Source organism: Eretmochelys imbricata, chromosome 12 (genome assembly GCF_965152235.1).
Source record: "Eretmochelys imbricata isolate rEreImb1 chromosome 12, rEreImb1.hap1, whole genome shotgun sequence".
Taxonomy (NCBI): domain Eukaryota; kingdom Metazoa; phylum Chordata; order Testudines; family Cheloniidae; genus Eretmochelys; species Eretmochelys imbricata.
The window spans coordinates 26,452,677-26,459,304 of NC_135583.1; positions in this window are offsets into that span (position 1 = coordinate 26,452,677).

Here is a 6,628-nt window from a genome sequence, read left to right on the forward strand (position 1 = left end):
ACATCCAAACCTATAACCCTACAGAGCCTACCTTTTGTTCACACACTAATATAGGTCACAATTAACTCCACTGAAGTTACTGGATTTACCCTAGAGTATCAGGCCAATTCATTACAGTAGAACTAAACCTGATAAAAAAAAATGGAATTTCCATCAGTAGTATGTATCTCGATAGCTTCATCACCATGTATTTTTGAAAGGTTTCTGCGTCCCATTTACAGCTTATCCTGCCCTCCGTCCCCGTTTCTGTTGGCGCCGAAGTTTGGCGCCATCAGTCATTTTGAAGAAAAGATTATTTTTTTTATGTTTTGAATAGGGGGTATGTTGCGTGCTTGTGCTTTGATACATTTGATTGTTTAGAGAAAAAGGTTGAAAGAATAGTGTGTGAGAGCATGAAGATTAAAAATAAGAAAGCTTTGGTAAGGTTTAGAGCAGTGGTTCCCAAACTTGTTCTGCCACTTGTGCAGGGAAAGCTCCTGACGGGCCAGGCCAGTTTGTTTACCTGCCACATCTGCAGGTTTGGCCAACCATGGCTCCTAGTGGTCACGGTTCGCTGCTCCAAGCCAACGGGAGCCGCTGGAAGCAGCGGCCAGTATGTCCCTCGGTTCACACCGTTTCCAGCAGCTCCCATTGGCCTGGAGCAGTGAACTGCAGCCACTGGGAGCCGTGATTCCTGAACCAATGCTATAATCCCAAAGTTTTTAAACAAGAGCCATCTCCCTCCCCCACCCATCTTTAACTGCCTTATTCTTATCTAAAAAAACCAGACCCCAAGCATTTTTCCCACCATGTAGCCCTTTTACATAGGGGCTTTAATAAAAGTTAAAACCATAAGCCCTGAATAACAAACAATTTTTAAAAGTTTCCCCCTATGTTTTAGACTAAATTGGTCATTTTTAGTAAGAACAATTTGAAGCTGCAGCAGAACCCCTGTTAGCAAAAGATTTAGTGACTGCCACATAAAAACAGCATCTGTGAGTCAGTGGATCAGAGATAAGAAGGCTGCTTCTTCCCCAAACTTTTTAACAAGTGCAAGTAAAAGTTATATATTGTCTTGTAAAGGAATGAACACTTGAAAAGACAAGCCTATATGAAGACACATCCCTTCATTTAGCACTTTTGCATATGTTTCAATAAAAAGTGAGCATGCAGAAACATCCCAGGGTTAAAAACACAGAGAACCTGTTTATAAAACTAAATTATAGTGATAAAATAGTTTCCCCCTATGTTTTAGGGAGGGAAAGCAACGGCAGCCCTAAACTATTGGTAAGCGTATCAGGTGGCCTCCCTCCCTAAGTAAGGAGAAGCTTCTATTTAAACGGGTCTGATGATTAAAGATGGCTGCACCTAGAAGTCCGTGGCCAACACAAGCAGTCAAGCCTCTCATGAAGAGACATTATACGGTTGCTGCTATGGGACCTGAAGAAACAAACACACCATTGTGGCAAACAGTGTTTGACACGGGTGATGGGAGCGGGGAAACGGGGATAGCTAACAATGCGTGTACCCGCAAGAACAACGCGATGGAGAAACACGAAACCAGACTGCTGGGCCAAGATTTGTTTGAGACTCCAGACCCTGGCCAGGAGAACCCAAACGAATCAAACAAAGGGCTGTACGGAGACGAGGCACAGGTACTTTGTATGTAAGAAAGTTCAAGGGATAGTTTGGCAGGGACCCATTCACCAGTGCTCGGTTGGCTAGAGCCTTTTGGATCAAGCCTGCACAAAGACCTATTTCATTTGTTGTTTTTAAAAGCTGCATGCGGAAAGGGTCTCTTGACACACGGTGTAAAAGGTTTTTAAATCAGGTTATGGAAAAAGTACAAAGATGCCTTACACTTATTTCTTACTGTGAATTTTTCAGCAGCTGAGCGATGGCTCTTCAGAGGACTTGGAGGTTCTGGACTCTGACAGCTCCAAAGGGCCGAGTGGACTGGGCCTGATCTGTTTTTGCCCAGATGCTCAACAGAATGCTGAAACAGAAGGGGATGCTTATTCTATAGGCCTGTACTATCTAAAGTTGAGGGAGAAATTTGGTATTAAGCATGTGCGAGTTCATAACTGTAAGACACTGATTTGTGCAAGCCGTTTTGCACGGAATCATCAAGCACTGCCTGAGAAACAAAATGAGGATTGTCCTGGGTGCACCATAGATGCCCCCAGTCAGAGACATCACGACTGCATGTACTGGTCTTTTAGATGATGTGAACTGTAAAATTAAAGAAATTAGCTATAGTTTGTGTATGGAGAGTGTGTTAAATATCATCACCAGGTTGGGATACGCACTGCAGTGCCTCTGTGTAACCCAGGAACATTTAGCTCTAGGGGCAGATTTGGTGGATAAAGTGACAGAGGCTGAGGACCCAAATAACATTTTAGATGAAATCATCTTACCGACAGATAAATGTTTAATGCGAAATGTTGAAAGTAGTCTTTGTTCAGCAAATTACAAAATCTTGCTAAGAAAAAACACTAACAGTTAGAGTGTGTTTTGGGAACAAAACAGGGTGTATTGTAAAATAAAATGTCAGTTGAAAATAACTGTGTGAAGCATGTTTTTATGGAGTTAAAGGGGTGTGAGGTTTGTCAAAAGGGAAGCAGGTTGTTCCCGTAGCATACGTGCAGTTAGGTTACAGTTTGTCAACAACAACAAGAAGTATACGAGTGTCCTGTTGCTCTAACAAAGGCCCACCCACCCCACACAGCCCTGGTGCTTGTGGATGAGGGATATAGGCTGTTGGGGCATCTGGACCATTGCAAAGCAGCCCCAGAACCCCTCTTAAATCATACCATCTTCTGCTTCGGCTTTACCTTTTCATTTCCCCCTCAGGTCCTCTGCATTAGGACTTAATCATGACGCTTCAGATTTCAACAATGTCTCAGGTCTCTTGTCTGCTGTTTCATATTATTTAATGCTGTACATCATCAAGGATTACAGTTTGCATAAAAGGGTTTTATAAAAACAAAAATATATTCTCTAGTAGCTTAGACAAGATAATGAACAACAAAATTGTAATTGTTGCTTTGCAGGCATTGCTACATAGTGTCTTTAAGTTTGTTTTTGTTAGGCCGTAGGATGTAGGAGGTAATACCTCATAAAGTGGGAAAGTGTTTCCGACTGACAAACGCTTGCCCGTGCTAAAGCATAACAACTAACACAGAATGGCTGCCTATGAAATGGTTTCACTGAAAGAGTTATCAACATTCCCCCTAAAACTCTGGTCAGCTTCCTTACTCCAATGGGCTGATCTCTGTGGCTGTGGCTTTTTTAAAAATTTGTTTGTCCTCGGTTTAGATTTTTAAAAAACATTAGAAAAGAGGAGAAAGGAGGTGTTGGTTGGGATGGGGTTAGAAAAGTGTGTGCGGCAGGGTGGGGAGGAAGGCTCTTTATCTCTGTGTTAGCTTTTTAAAAAAAAACAAAACAAAAAAACCCTCTTTTTACATAAGCTAATTTTTTCTTGTGTTTTTTTTGTATAAATCCAAACTTTAAAAAGCAATCTTGTTTATTTTTTTGTGTTTTCTCCCTTCAATTGACAGTTTTCATATTCTTACCCAGTTGCTGTTTTGGTACTTTAAAAAAACAACTATTTTTAAAAGGATAGGCTAGTATCTTAAGCCTTTTTAGTTCACTAAACTTCTACAGAATATCCCTAAGAAGGGCCTTGTTTTGTTACATCTCAGTCAATACTGCTTTTTCATGTTAAACTTTTAAAAAAACAAACATAATGCTTAAATAGGCCTCACTGCATACAGAATATCCTTAACAAAGGTCATGTTATGTTACATCTCAGTCAATGCTGTATTTTTCATGTTAAATGTTAAAAAACAAACAAACTTTATACAATGAAACACTGCATGTTTAGCAAGTGTTTAAAAGTATGGGGGAAAAGTCGAGGATGGGGGTGTTCTTCAGATAGCCTATCTCTGAGTTTCATGCAGTCACAAAGCGATGGTTTTTGTCTTTTACAATCCGTAAATGGAATAAAATATTTGTTATAACTTTCACAGAGTATCTTTCAATGCAATCTCACCATGTGTTAAAACTTTAACTGTGTTTAAAAAGTTAGGAAAGAAGTCTGTTTAAAAAAAAAAAAAAACAAGCAAACTGAAGGGGTAACCCCTGGAGCCTTGCTAAGGCAGACTATAGTGCAAGGATCCACAACCTTCGGTACGCGGCCTCCTAGGGTAAACCTCCTGGTAAGCCGGGCCAGTTTGCTTACCTGCTGCGACCTCAGGTTTGGCTGATCGTGGCTCCCACTTGCTGCAGTTCGCTGCTCCAGGCCAATGGGAGCTATGGGGAGCCGCGTGGGCTTGGCCGCCACTTACTGCAGCCCCCATTGGCCTGGAGTGGCGAACTACAGCCAATGGGAGCCGTGATCATCTGAACCTGTGGACGCAGCAGGTAAACAAACTGGCCCAGACCGCTAGGGGGCTTACCCTGGCGGGCCGTGTGCCAAAGGTTGCCGATCCCTGCTATAGTGCATGGATCAGTGGCTAGCCTAATTAGTCTTATCTGTTTTTAAAATGTAGAGAAAGCCACAGCTCCCACCTGTGCTGTATTATGTTAATAAAATGTATGGACCCAAAACAAACTCAGGAGTTTGTACTTGTGTCTCAGCACATGGGTTGCAAATATTTAAAAACAAAGACATTCTGATGATGCAACAGAAAAATTCATATTAAAATCCAAAAGTCCTAAGAAAACGAAAGCTTAATATAACTTTTGCATGGATTTGTTAAAAAGGGAGGAGGAAAATAAACTTCTCTTTGATCCACTGGATTACAGAATAAGGGGAATATAAACTGGCTGTTACTAAGGCCCTGTGGTTTTAAACCTGGGGTATTTCTGCATGCTCTATTTTATTGAAACACCTGTAAAAATATTAAATGAAGGGATTTGTCTTCATATAGGCTTGTCTTTTCAAGTGTTCATTCCTTTACAAGACATAATATAACTTTTACTTGCACTTGTTAAAAAGTTTGGGGAAGAAGCAGCCTTCTTATCTCTGATCTACTGATGCACAGATGCTGTTTTTGCTAACAGGGGTTTTGCTGCAGCTTTAAATAGTTCTTACTAAAAAATGACCAATTTAGTCTAAAACATAGGGGGAAACTTTTTTAAAAATTGTTTGTTATTCAGGGCTTATGGTTGTAACTTTTATTAAAGCCCCTATGTAAAAGGGCTACATGGCTGGAAAAATGCTTGGGGTCTGGTTTTTTCTTTTCTTTTCTTTTCTTTTCTTTTTTTTTTAAGATAAGAATAAGGCAGTTCTCAGAGACCTCCCTACTAACACTACAAAAAGAAAGATTCTAGGTGGACTCCTCCTGAAGGTCAAGACAGCAGACTGGACTTCTACATAGAGTGCTTCCGCCGACGTGCACGGGCTGAAATTGTGGAAAAGCAGCATCACTTGCCCCACAACCTTGGCCGTGCAGAACACAATGCCATCCACAGCCTCAGAAACAACTCTGACATCATAATCAAAAAGGCTGACAAAGGAGGTGCTGTTGTCATCATGAATAGGTCGGAATATGAACAAGAGGCTGCTCGCAGCTCTCCAACACCACTTTCTACAAGCCATTACCCTCTGATCCCACTGAGAGTTACCAAAAGAAACTACAGCATTTGCCTAAGAAATTCCCTGAAAAAGCACAAGATCAAATCCACACAGACGCACCCCTGGAACCGAGACCTGGGATATTCTATCTACTACCCAGGATCCATAAACCTGGAAATCCTGGGTGCCCCATCATCTCAGGCATTGGCACCCTGACAGCAGGATTGTCTGGCTATGTAGACTCCCTCCTCAGGCCCTATGCTACCAGCACTCCCAGCTACCTTCAAGACACCACTGACTTCCTGAGGAAACTACAATCCATTGATGATCTTCCTGATAACGCCATCCTGGCCACTATGGATGTAGAAGCCCTCTACACCAACATTCCTCACAAAGATGGACTACAAGCCGTCAAGAACACTATCCCCGATTGTCAAGGTTCCTCCCCCATTCTGAACTCTAGGGTACAGATGTGGGGACCTGCATGAAAAACCTCCTAAGCTTATCTTTACCAGCTTAGGTCAAAACTTTCCCAAGGTACAAAATATTCCACCCTTTGTCCTTGGATTGGCCGCTACCACCACCAAACTAATACTGGTTACTGGGAAAGAGCTGTTTGGACGCGTCTTTCCCCCCAAAATACTTCCCAAAACCTTGCACCCCACGTCCTGGACAAGGTTTGGTAAAAAGCCGCACCAATTTGCATAGGTGACCACAGACCCAAACCCTTGGATCTGAGAACAATGAAAAAGCATTCAGTTTTCTTACAAGAAGACTTTTAATAGAAATAGAAGTAAATAGAAATAAAGAGATCCCCCCTGTAAAATCAGGATGGTAGATACCTTACAGGGTAATTAGATTCAAAGACATAGAGAACCCCTCTAAGCAAAACCTTAAGTTACAAAAAAGATACACAGACAGAAATAGTTATTCTATTCAGCACAGTTCTTTTCTCAGCCATTTAAAGAAATCATAATCTAACACGTACCTAGCTAGATTACTTACTAATAGTTCTAAGACTCCATTCCTGGTCTATCCCCGGCAAAGACAGAATATAGACAGACACAC